Source organism: Aquarana catesbeiana, linkage group LG10 (genome assembly GCF_042186555.1).
Source record: "Aquarana catesbeiana isolate 2022-GZ linkage group LG10, ASM4218655v1, whole genome shotgun sequence".
NCBI lineage: Eukaryota > Metazoa > Chordata > Amphibia > Anura > Ranidae > Aquarana > Aquarana catesbeiana.
In genome coordinates, this window is record NC_133333.1 from 197011080 (window position 1) to 197024404 (window position 13325).

The following is a 13325-nucleotide window of genomic DNA, read 5'->3' on the forward strand; positions in this document are numbered from 1 at the left end:
TACTTTTACCCATTCATCAGCCACAGTGGTCCCCCTGCATCTCCTCATTCTCCAAGGGGTGCATGATACCCTCCAGTACCACAGATACGGAACTGTCTGCAGCTGATGAACACAACTCTCCCTGGAAGAACTTGCCCGAAATAGGGTTGCACTAGAGAATGACTCAACCGGACTAGCTCAGAACTTCCTTCCTTTGGGTCTACCCTGAGCCGTGGCTTGTGAGCCAGTCGTGAGTTAACCTCTGCCCCACACTCACTAGCCTTTCTCTCCCTATGTTATGAGTTTTAAAACCCTTTTTTCCTGTTGGTTATAGCTGTGTTTAGGGGGAGAGGAGGTCTTGTGGGGACTCATCAGTCTAAACGTATGTCTAGCATACACTAAGTGGGGGGTACACTCGAGGGGATATTTGAACTACTGGGGGAGATGCTTGACTGTGGGGGGTGGGGGGATCACTTAGGCTACGTTATACTAAGGTACTCTAGAGGGGATGCCTCTCCTCTCCCCGCCGGTGTTTACAATCTCCAGTGAGACAGTCCAGACCTGCCGCTAGGCGCGTAGATTGGAGACTGGTTGAGGGAAGTCTGCCTCCGGCGGATCACCGACAAACCACAGAGAGTGGCCGCGGTGGAGGGGAGGAGACCCGTCTCTATCGTTTTTAGAGTTGAGCCCCAGAGTTAGCCGGGGTATTTATCTTTTCTTCATTTGTTTTCCTTGTTTGATTATATTTTATAACTGTTTAATAGTGCTTCTGCAATGGACCAGGATGGGAGGGAGTCCCGGGACCTCACCCACGGGCAATATCCATCCACACCCCACGTAGGCCTCTGCATACACCTAGTTCTTTAGGGTGTTATGCATTATAAGTAAGCATTGTCTTACTGACTTAGACTTGCTAGGTGAGACGGCAACAGTGTGAGTAGTTGCAGCTCTTACACCTTCTACTTCTTCCCCCTTTCCTTCTATTCCCCCACCTTCTCCCCCTTCCCTTTATTATTTTTCCCCATAACTTTTGCTAATCTTTTCCCCCCCACTCCCCAGGAGGACATGGCGGGGGATACCATTAAGGTGACATCCCTCAACGCTAAGGGGCTCAACACCCCGGAAAAAAGGCGCATGCTACTGCATGATCTTAAAAAATCACGTACAGACATTGCATTTGTGCAAGAGACCCATTTTAAAACGAATAAATCTCCTGCACTTCAGAATAGAACCTTCCCATATGCCTACCACTCCACGCACTGCGGCACCAAATCGAGAGGTGCTTCGATCCTGGTCTCCAATAGGTTGCCTTGGCATTTCCAGGAAATGCTGGCAGATCCAGAGGGTCGCTTCTTGTTATTAAAGGGACAGATAGGGGAAGCCCAATTTACGTTGGCCACCCTGTATGCCCCCAATGAGCAACAGGCGACCTTTATCAGACGCACAATTAGGAGGCTTATGGAGTACAGAGAAGGCCAACTAATCCTGGGAGGTGATTTTAATGCACCACTAGACCCCTCGGTGGACACGTCTTCGGGCACCTCCTCCCTGTCACAGTCACATCGAAAATGCATTAGACAAGCCATGCATAACGCCTATCTACTTGATATCTGGAGGCTCCAGCACTCTGGAGAGAGGGACTATACCTTCTTTTCCCCCCCTCATAAGGTATACTCCAGAATAGACCTCTTCATGGTGCCACACGACCAGTTACATCTGGTGGTTGCTTCCACAATTGGTCAGATCACATGGTCGGACCACGCGCCAATCCACCTCACGTACAACCTTACTGAGAGACCCTCACCTAGGTCTCTCTTCTGGCGACTAAATGAGAGCCTGTTGCAGACTCCGGAGGTGCTGGGAGACGTGTCCAATGCCATAGATGCATACTTTCAGGAAAATGATACCCAGGGTTGTGACCCTGGCATTTTATGGGAGGCTCACAAATGTGTATTGAGAGGCATACTTATTAAACACGGAGCCGCCATTAAAAAGAAGAGAAATCTACAGCTTACCGGGTTGCTCTCTGATCTGGCTATTATAGAATCCCAACATAAACAGCAGCCCTCCCAGAACCTGGAGACAAAGCTGGGGAATATACGAGCTCAAATTAATGATTTACTCCTTTATAAAGCAAAGGCTGCCTTGCAGTTCTGCCGCAAGCTGTCTTATGAGTCGGGAGAGAAATGTGGTAAGCTGTTAGCTAGATCGGTAAAGGAAACTAAAGCAGCCTCATACATCCCACAGATAACATTACCTGACGGCACGAAGGCCACCATCCCGAAACAAATTGCAAAGGGTTTCGAAACCTTCTACTCTGACTTATACAATCTACCCACCCCCCCCACTAGCTTAGTGGACATTGATAAATATGTATCGTCAGCCCAAATCCCCAAACTGCCGGTAGAAACTAAGACCCTGCTAGATGAACCAATCACACTGGAAGAGTTACAAACCGCAGTAAAATCCATGAAAATAGGTAAAGCACCAGGGCCGGACGGTTACACAATCCAGTACTATAAGACTTTCCTCACGACTTTAGGCCCAAGACTTGTGACATTCTTTAACACACTAGGGGTAAAATCCGCATTCCCAACTGAAACTCTCAAAGCTCATATCTCCTTAATCCACAAGGAGGGGAAAGACCCATGCTCATGTGGTAGCTACCGTCCCATCTCCCTTTTGAACGTCGACCTTAAAATATTTTCCAAAATCATAGCGAATAGGTTAGCAGCTCATCTCAACTCCCTGATCCATCTGGATCAAGTGGGGTTTATCCCATCCAGAGAAGCTAGGGATAATACCATTAAAGTCCTCAACCTTGTCCATACAGCAAAATCTAAGAAAATCCCCAGCATCTTTGTTAGTACAGATGCGGAGAAGGCCTTCGACAGGGTGCACTGGAACTACATGTTTTCAGTCCTCCGTCATGTCGGTCTGGGAGACAGAATGCTGAAATGGATTGGCAGCATTTACTCGACCCCATCAGCACAAGTAAAGGCCAATGGTATACTGTCTAACCCTTTCCCCATCAGAAATGGCACAAGACAGGGGTGCCCTTTGTCCCCCCTACTCTTTGCCCTTTCCCTCGAACCCTTCCTCTGTAAAATTAGGTCACACCCAGACATAGCAGGTCTCCAATTGGGCAATACGAACTGCAAAATCTCAGCGTACGCTGATGATCTTCTGTTCTCCCTAACGAACCCTAGAATCTCACTCCCCAATCTAATGCGCGAATTCAAAATATATGGAGAGATCTCGAACCTAAAAATAAACTTTTCTAAGTCTGAGGCAATGGGAGTGTCGGTCCCCCATAACATCCTAATGGAGCTTCAATCAAACTTTAAATTTAAGTGGACCTCATCAGCTCTTAAATACTTGGGCACGCTTATCCCCCCCGACGTGACACAGACGTTTGACCTAAACTTCCCCCCATTACTGACAAAGACCCGGACTTTACTAGACAGATGGCACACAAGCTTTCACTCCTGGTTCGGGAGATGCAACCTACTCAAAATGAGTATCCTACCAAAATTCTTATACCTGATCCAAGCCTTACCGATCCACATCCCACCCTCCTTCTTCAGGCAGACCCACACACTCTTCACCAGATTCATTTGGGCACACAAAAGACCGCGTTTACGCCGCTCACAACTGATTCTACCCAAACACTGTGGAGGACTGGCAATGCCTGATATTCGTCTATACTATATGGCCTCGCACCTAGGACGCATCCTCGATTGGAGGAGAAATGGTGCCTCCAAACTGTGGGTACAACTGGAGCAATCACAGTCGGCGGTGCCTCTGGGAGGAGCACTGTGGTGTGTTGGCGACCTTCCAAGTTCTCTAAAAACCCACCCCCTTATAGGTACCACTCTGAGAAATAGCCACCAGGCAGTTGTACATGCAACTCTCACTTCCACGACTTCGCCCCTCCTCCCCATCTTGGGCAACCCCAAATTCGAGCCGGGTATGCAAGCGGCGGAATTCATGCCTCTCAGAGAAAACGGCAAAGACTGTGCAATTAAGTTTCTTTGCGAAGGGAGGTGGCCAACCTTAGAGGATCTAGGTAACCCGGCAGGCCCGTACCGCCTAACTTTCTGGAAAGCCCTACAATTACACCACTTCCTCCACTCACTCCCAGAACCACAATTTCGCTCTAGAATTAACGCCATTTGAGGTACTCTGTGCTGAGGACTCTCCATTGACCCACATCTTATCACAAATGTACATATTACTAAACACACCAAAGACGCAACCTCACTTGACTTGCCTAACCAGGTGGGAAGAGGATCTAAAACGCACCTTCTCCCCCTCACAGAGGACCCGGATCATCTCCCTCTCCCTCAAGTCCTCGCTCTGCTCTAAAGTACAGGAATCCAACTTTAAACTGCTCACTAGGTGGTACATGACACCATCTAGACTTAGAAAATGCTACCCGAATTCCTCTGGTTTGTGCTGGCGTTGCGAGGAGGGAGAGGGAACCCTGATCCATATCTTCTGGACCTGCCCCAAGATACAGACCTTCTGGAGCGAGGTTAGGCGAATTACACAAAAATTCACCGACTACGTAGTACCAGACGACCCCACATTCTTCCTTTTCCACCTCTCTCCGGTCCCCATTAAGACTTATAAAAAATCACTTGTCCGACATCTCCTTAATGCAGCGAAGGGTTGCATTCCCATTTTATGGAAGCAGACCTACCTCCCCCTTATAAAATCCTGGCTCCGGAGAGTAGAGGAAATTAAACAGATGGAGGACTTGATACTGACAGCACAACATAAGCAAGAGTTATTTAAGCAGACATGGGACATTTGGAACATGTTCATATTTTCGGATGAGGGTCAACAACTTCTGACCTGACCCCTTTGGCGGCGACCCCCCCTGACTGGAATTAATGGAAGCTACCATCCGCCGCCGTGTCCTCCTCCCCCCCCCCCTAAATCTCTTCTCCCCCCCCCCTTACTTCGCTCATTCTCCACCTGCCTCCTTCCATATCTTTTCTATACTCTATAAGTATTTTATTTTTATTTATTTTTTTTTTTTTTCTTCTTCTCCTCCCCCCCTTTTTTAATGGAAAGTGAAAAGTTAGGTGGGGTCCACCACTAACAGGAACTCCCACTTTGAACGGAGGACTGCCATAGAATATATCCTAATGGTAGCTATTGCATATGTATATAACCGTTATACTTGCATATCTACATTATACCAATCTGTATACCGCTCCTCTACGAATAATAGATGTACCATGGTTTGTTCCTCAAATGTAACAATTTGTATTGGTGGGTCCCCCGCCTATGTTTGGAGTGTAATAAACTTTATATTTGAAAAAAAAAAAGAGCCTATTTATGCCAGGTGTAGTGGGATGCATTTTGCATTCCCACTGCATATACGGTCCAAAATCCATGTTATCTAATGGGCATAGTTCACACTATTGCAATACAATTTAATGCAGTGAAAAAGTACAGCAAGATGCATTTTTTCACACGACAAATGCGTGTAAATGCATGTAAGCCCAGCTCCGTGCATGTAAAAGGTCAAAGAAAAAAGGAGAAGGAAGTGACCTCAAAAGGAAATACAAGCAGACAAGCCCTTTAAAAACGTTTGGAAAAATCACATGTACATGCCTGCATTTATGTGCATTGAATACACATAAATGCGCATGCAGAAAACATACAGTTTCTGGTGTGAATAGGCTCTGAATCTTATGCCGTGTACACATGCTCAGACTTTTCAGCAACAAAAGTCCGACAGCCTGTCCGACAGACTTTCAACGGACTTTTGATGGACTTCCGATGGACTTTTTAACGAATGGACTTGCCTACACACAATCACACCAAAGTCCGACGGATTTGTACGTGATTACGTACACCGGACTAAAATAAGGAAGTTGATAGCCAGTAGCCAATAGCTGCCCAAGCGTCGGTTTTTGTCCGTCGGACTAGCATACAGACGAGCGTATTTCTGGGTCCGGCGGAGTTACGACGTAAAGATTTGAAGCACGTTCCAAATCTAAAGTCCGTCAGATTTTCGACTGGAAAAGTCCGCTGAAGGTCCGATAAAGCCCACACACAATCGGATTGTCTGCCGGACTCGGTCTGTCGGACCAGTCAGGTCGAAAAGTCTAAACGTGTGTACACTGCATTAGAAAGGTCCTACATGCTCAAGGTAAATAGTGTGTTACCCACACAGCAGCACAATAAAAGAGGGTAAGTATTATGGATAGTCTATTAACTGACTAATTTAGATGTGGATCAGCGTACCTCAAAGAGACAAAAAATAGCAAAAAGATTTAGGGAAAGACCTCTAAATAAAGGAGGTACCAAAAGCAATCCACGTAGTATGACTAATATTGACAACCTTTATTGGTGACAATTAATAATATTAGTAGTGAAAATACATCCCATCACATGTGACTAAATCTCCACCCAACACCGTTAAAAACTTGACAACGTTGTCAGAGCAATTAAACAGCAGTATGGTTTTAATATTAAAGTTTTGCATGCTCTCCCCAACACCTATAGTTAACAAACTATATATGTTGCAATATCCAGCAGAAAGAATCCACAGATTGCTTAAAGTAGAGCTCCACCAAAAAGGGGAAGCACTGCTTGTTATCTTCTTTCCCCCCTCTGCTGCCACATGTGACACCTTTAAGGGGGAGGGTGGAGGGGGTATCTGTTTTTTTTACCTGTTTTTGACAAGTACCTGTCCCCACTTCTGGGAGACCTCACCACGGCGAGGTCCCCTGGAAGTTCGGCCCCTCTCCTCCTTCCACCACTGCCAGACCATTCAAAAGAGCAATAGAGCTTCATACAAGCGCAATTGGGAACCTGCTGTGAAGCTGCAAGGCTTCACTGCCAGTTTCCCTTACAAGGAATGCCAGTGGCAGCACCCGAGAGCCGACTGAAAAATTGGCTGGGGTGCCCACATCACGGGATCCCTGGGTAGGTAAGTGTCCTAATAATAAAAATCAGCAGCTACAGTATTTGTAGCTGCTGACTTTTCATTTTTTGGTAGGGGGCTGGAGCTCTGCTGGAATTGACAGATATATGTGACTAGCTGCGTTCTCTGAGCCCATACAATCGCACAGTCAGCGATTACCTGCGGTGATTGAGGCTAAATGCACACAAAGCAAGCAGGTCAATTCCAGCCAAGGAATCTGCAGATTCCTGCCGATGGAAATTGCAGCATGTGTAATTGCCCATGCGAATAAAGCCTAATGATGGCCTAGTGGCGCACGCTTTGATAAGTGATAAAAAACAATTCCAATTGATCACTTCTTATAGGAATAATTGATTTATAGTCAAAATACATTTCAGCAATATGACACAATGGGATGATGCCATTATATAGTAACTTATGATTGTAAGTAATAAAAATAATCTGATCCATCAAAATGCAATCGGCCATCAACAAAGTAACTTAGTGCTGCCAATTGATGCAAAACAATTGATTTTTTTGCCCTTGGCTGATCAACCCAGCCAATCTAAACTGAATCTAAATTGACTAGAAGGGAGTTATGGTTATTCAAGTGTTTGCGGATTCAATCATTTTGATCAAGACTTGGATAAAAAAGTAAGCATGAATCGCCAACATAAGTGTTGGCGAGGGAAGGAGGTTCTTAGGGTTAGTGTTAAAGTGATTGTAAAGGCTCATTTTTTTTTTTTTAAATAACAAATATGTTATTCTTACCTCTTCTGTGCAGTTGGTTTTGCACAGAGCAGCCTGGAACCTCCTCTTCTCAGGTCCCTCTTTGCTGCTCCTAGCCCCTCCCACCTTTGTGTGCCCCTCAGCCAGCAGAAGGTTTTTTTTATCTTAATGTATAGAATGCATTAAGATAAAAAAAACCTTCTGCCTTTACAACCACTTTAATTCATAATATAAGTCTTTCTCAGGCAAAGTGTTCATATGTGACCTTGTAATGATCTGACATGAAGCATCGATCCACAGAGTACAGCTTAACAAAACAAAAGCAGTTCTGCAGGTTTCTCGCTTGACCTTAGTGCAAAGATGAGCTCCTCTTAAAATGCTCCTTCTGCACTTTTGTTTTTTGAACATGATACTTCACTTTAAAATGCTGTTTGGCTGCAGGGGATGACATCTGAAGTATATCACCCCTTATTAAGCTGATTCCTTCTTTAAAATGTTCTTATGCAGGATTTCAAAAAATGACACTCGACCAGACCAGCTCTTCTGACCTGTCAAACCAGTTACACAGCATGTCACCTTGGCATCGCAGTTTCTACAGCGTGACACCCAGCAAGCACACTGATCTCTAGAGTGACAGAAGGAAATCCCAAGTCATGTTTACAAAGGCAGCTTTAAAGAAAGGCACTAAGAGTCCCTAAATTTTACTGCCAGTGTCTTATTTCACTTTTCTGGGAGTAATCAGCCCTAACAACACTTTTTTGGGGGTAATTTCCTTAAGAACTATTTCTGGCTAATTCAAGCAAGCACTTGCACCAATGTTGGTAGCTTTACTGACATGTGCAGCAGACTCAGGTAGTTCTTTCTAATGCCACTTTAAAACAGAACCCTAAACCCTTATTTTCTTTTCAACCAAGGAAGCTGTCATCTTAACCCCTTGACGCTGACCTCACACAAATATGCAGCCCCACAAGACTGGGCTTTTTTTACGTGGTGCTGCATATCTCCCTTTGTGCAGCTCGCTCCCAGCACAGAGACCGAGGGCCTAACCAGGTGCTCCAGGCCCTATACTAACGAACGGGACCTGGAACACCTGGGTCACCTGATTGCTGTCATAGCCTCTGATTGGTTACCACAGTGATCAGTCATTGTGAAGCCCACGCCCATGTTTTCTCTCTCTATGAATGAAGGAGAGATACATCATAGCTCTCTCTTTCCTTAGAAAAAAAAGCGTGTGTAAGTAAAAAAATAAATAATAATAATAAAAAAATAAAATGAATACCTAGATCAAGGTTTGATCTAGGTCAGTGCCAGGGTTATTGTTTAGGTCAAGGTCAGGGTCAGACGTCAAGGTTGGGCTCAAAGGTCAGGGTCAGTATGATTTTGGACAGGATTTTTTTTTTTTAATTAGTACCAATGTCAGTTAGTATCAATGTCAGTGTGTTTTAGGAAGGATTAAAAAAAGCAAAACACGCACTATTGTTTCTTGGCTGCACTACGGGTACAAAGAACAACTAATATATACATATGTGCTATCACTGTGATCGTCAAGAGCAGAGGAATATATCTTGGGTTTTTTTTGGTGAAAGGTTATGGTAGTAGCAAGAATTTTTTTAACTATGTTGGGCCAGTTTTCCTATAACAATAATAAAAAAATAGGAGCTATCCATTACCATTTAACACCAAATGAAAGCCCAATTTGTCCTGAAAAAAACAAGGTATAATTCACCTGGATGAACAATGTAGGTGTGATGATATGTACAGCTTTATTAACACATGTCAAAGTTGCAAAATTGTGCTTAGGCATTAAGATATGTTTTACCCTTAGGCACAAAGGGGTTAACATCTGTTTGATCTGCAACTACCATGGTGCTGCACATGTAATCAGTTATGACACCAGCCATTTGATGGTTTGACGGTTGAGGGCACAAACAAGCTTTTTTGAAACCGTTTAATGCTGGGTTTAGTTCCACTTTAGGAAACAGTCACTATGGCAGTGACAAAGGCTAAAGCCTCGTACATGCAATCAGATTTTCTGATGGGAAATGTATGATGACAGGCTGTTGGCAGAAAATCCGACTGTATGCTCCAATCGCACAATTGTTAACGGGTTTTCCGCGGACAGATGTTGGATAGCAGGTTTTAAAATTTTCTGCGGACAAATGTCTGTTGTCGGATTTTCTGAGTGTGTGTACACAAGTCCGTTGGACAAAAATCGAAAGCACAAACACGCATGCTCAGAAGCAAGGACGAGCCAGAAGCGGTTGTAATGGAGAATTAACATTCGTGACGTGGCATATTATGAAATTTCCAATTGCAGCACACATTCTCTTCTTCTTTAATGGGATAATAATGAAGCTTTGCTGGTGATACGGATGGAGTTATTGCAAACAAATTTTCAAAGGCTTTTTTTTTCTAGTGATATCAAAAATAATATTATTATGCTTTTTTTTTGTTTGGACAAGTTACCACAACACCAGTATCCCATATTTTTTTAGATCAAAGATACAACTATGTTGGTGTCCCTTGTCAATTTTACATTGTATTTTTTTTAAATGTAACTGCCTACTCCCAAACTGTCATTTGAAGTAAAACACATAGCCAAGTATTATTCTACACATTTTTTTTTATTGTGCATTAAAAAAAAAAAAAAAAAAATTAGACATGCTATCTGCCAATAGAACTTAACCAAAAAGTGCATTCTATGCATCCAAAAATATAGAAAATATAGCAAATCAAATCATTATTATTCAACCAAAAAATAAAAAAAAAAGCCTCTTGCATGTGTCCTGCTTCTTAATATAGGGGGTCATCAATGCCAAGAGTTGGTGAAAGCAGGGGTCCGTCATCCGGAGCTAATTCCGAAAATCATCTGGATTATTCTCCTGGAGCTCCCGCAGCAATGGCATATGACATAATTGGTCACGAATAATAAAGCAGCCAATTTTTGGTCCAAAAAATCCTCCTCCTCCTGTTCCTGGGCTAGACTTGGGTCAAAACAATAACTCCAAGGACAATAATAAATAACATTGTTATCTCCTCTGATTCCGCAACATGGCTGGTTGACGCACGGCCATTCAGAAACTAACTGAAAAGCACAAAATGAAAAGCGCAAACTGAAAAGCGCTATATTTAAAAGCATGAAATAAGAATCAACACTCACCAAACTTCTACTAACATGAAATTAGTACAAGGAGCCCAAAGGGTGGCGCTAAAGAGCTGAAAAACCACGTAGTATGTCACTACGTTCGTGTTTGTTGGCTCTTTGTTGGCTTTCTCTGCTATAAGGATACCACTCTAGGAGGATCCAGGACACCTGAGCAGCCTTATGTATAGAGCCCAGGGGTGGTTCATTAGCGTGTATACACTAAACTAATTGTGCAGTCACACGCTTGGAGGTGAGGGCAATCACAAAGGGGGGAGCACGGGAGTGTCGGCACTTACTACTAAGTTTGGAGCACTTTTGCACAAGGATCTTCACTTTATACTTATCTTATATAGATTATGTCTACACATTATTCATTATGGACTGTCACCATTAAGCGTGTTTTTACACAGAATGATATGGAATATTTGAGCACATTAGCACTTTATTTTTATATGATATCTGGATTTATATGCATGAATTAATTGCATGATACTTAGGATTGATTCACTTCTATAGCACGACACTTTATTGTTATCTGGCTATAGTCCATGCTGGTCATCAAGCCCTAAGCTAAAATTAGCTATAGAATCACAGCCCAGCAGGTACAGGGTTGACTAGAATAACTAGTATATGCTGGCAAGTGAACACAATTAAAAAAAGTAGCACAGACCTAGCTAGTCAGCACTGTGCATGTGAAATAATAACAAGGACAGGACAGATATATTCTGTCTGTCACGAGGATTTAGATATACACTGAACAGCTGCAGTTAAACTAATAGATCATATGAATACTTGCATAATAGTTCCTTTTGGAATGGGGTTTAGCAGCATGGACAGGATATGTGGCTGAGATTTTCTTTCTCTCTACACTTCCTCCTTCCAGGCATTCAAAGCCAACAACCCAGGGACAGGAAGTGGATACATAATGTATGTGCAGACATTTACAAATCCAGACAGTAGGGGGCAGAAGATCCCTACAACTATAAACACAATGCTTCTTTGTTTACTTACACTAACTGAATTTAGAAAAAAAGCATTCATTGATTTATTAATGTACACCTGGCTGGATTCATCTGTGTCTTTTATATCTGCCAGGAGTTCAGATTTAAGTATTTTCTAAACTCTCAGTTGGGAGGTCTATCTTCATTATCACATAAACTTTGATAGGACTCCCAATACAGTACTGAGCAAATATAGCCTGGTACACACGTAAAGTTCTTTTCGTTCAACCCAGTGGGACGAACAAAAAAAACCTGAGAGATCGCCATACTAACACAAGCGATGTTAGTTTGATGATCTTCCCTGCTGTACCTTTGTGTTTTGGCAGGGGGACTGCTCATTGTCTGCAAGAACTGATCGGATGCCGGTTTTCCAGCATGTCCCTTCAATAAAAGCCAGCTTCTGTCAGAAAGACAGCAGTGCACACTCACCGAATGTGGGCTGATTCCTGTTGAACCAGTAGATATCGGACGATTTTCGGCCCATGTGTACCCAGCTTATGTCCCTGATTATTATTTGGAACATGTTACAGATGACAGCTCCAGAAGAATAAAGTTGACACAACTGTTCCCAAAGCCTTTTGGGTAAAAACCCTGTCCCAATCCACCAACCCTAAAACAAATTGTTTTGAGTGAAATTACTACTTGCTTATCAAGATCACAAAAAGATCTAATTTTTAAAGAAAAAATTAGTCAGCCATACTAAATCCAAAATCTTACAAAACGACAGTACCTCTTCAAAAATACAAAAAAAAATATGTTTAAATAATATATACAAGATAGAAAAGTGATTATTGGTATCTGCAAAAAAATATTTTCTTATATATGCTGGTATTATTCAGTCATATATCTGCACATGCGGCCATTGCACCTCCATAGCTGCTGATAGAGATTAGAAAAGTAAACTGTCTGTTTAATAGCTATTTATGCTCTTCCTCTCTCCCTCATTTATCATTTACATGTCAAACATTTAAAATCTAGATACACAGATCAAAGCATATTGTTATTCAAATTTAAAGATTCTCAGAACATTTTGATACATTTGGGGAAGCCAAGCAGGGAGCTTCTCTGTCTCTAAACTCTATACTGTGTTCATACACATAAATTATCTGATTATACTTTGCTTACACTAACTGGCACTTTTTAATGTGGTATTTAGCAGGTGTTTTATTGCTTTTGGGACTGCCATGCCCCTTAGATGAATATTGTATATGTGAGTTTCATAGAATTCTCAAAAGAGGTCTTTCTGGCTGGTTTTGTGTATAAACATGCAACACTTGGATCATTAAACATTATACATGTTTTAGCATTTAGCAAGTCCGCCCACTTGTTATACTCACTCTGCGAGCTGTGAGCTTGGAATAGAGGATGGGGGATCATTACCATCGAGGCAGGTACCCAGGCTTTACTGATATTTCGCTCATGTGCCAGACCATTACGGCCCTCCAGGAGGAGGGGTTCTACCTCACAACAGAGCAGATCCTATTAAGCAGGAGCGAGACCAGTTATATGACAGGAGGCGTTTGAATCCAGCACCTCCTTTGCATAG

General features: G+C 43.0%; 1 protein-coding gene and 1 pseudogene across 1 annotated transcript in view; both read left to right on the forward strand.

The window, feature by feature from the left end:
* The window catches only part of ANKK1 (ankyrin repeat and kinase domain containing 1), a 153536-nt gene that overhangs the window by 68240 nt on the left and 71971 nt on the right, over nucleotides 1-13325 (forward strand). The window lies entirely within an intron of this gene.
* Nucleotides 1045-13325, forward strand: part of LOC141111446 (uncharacterized) — a 14100-nt pseudogene continuing 1819 nt past the window's right edge.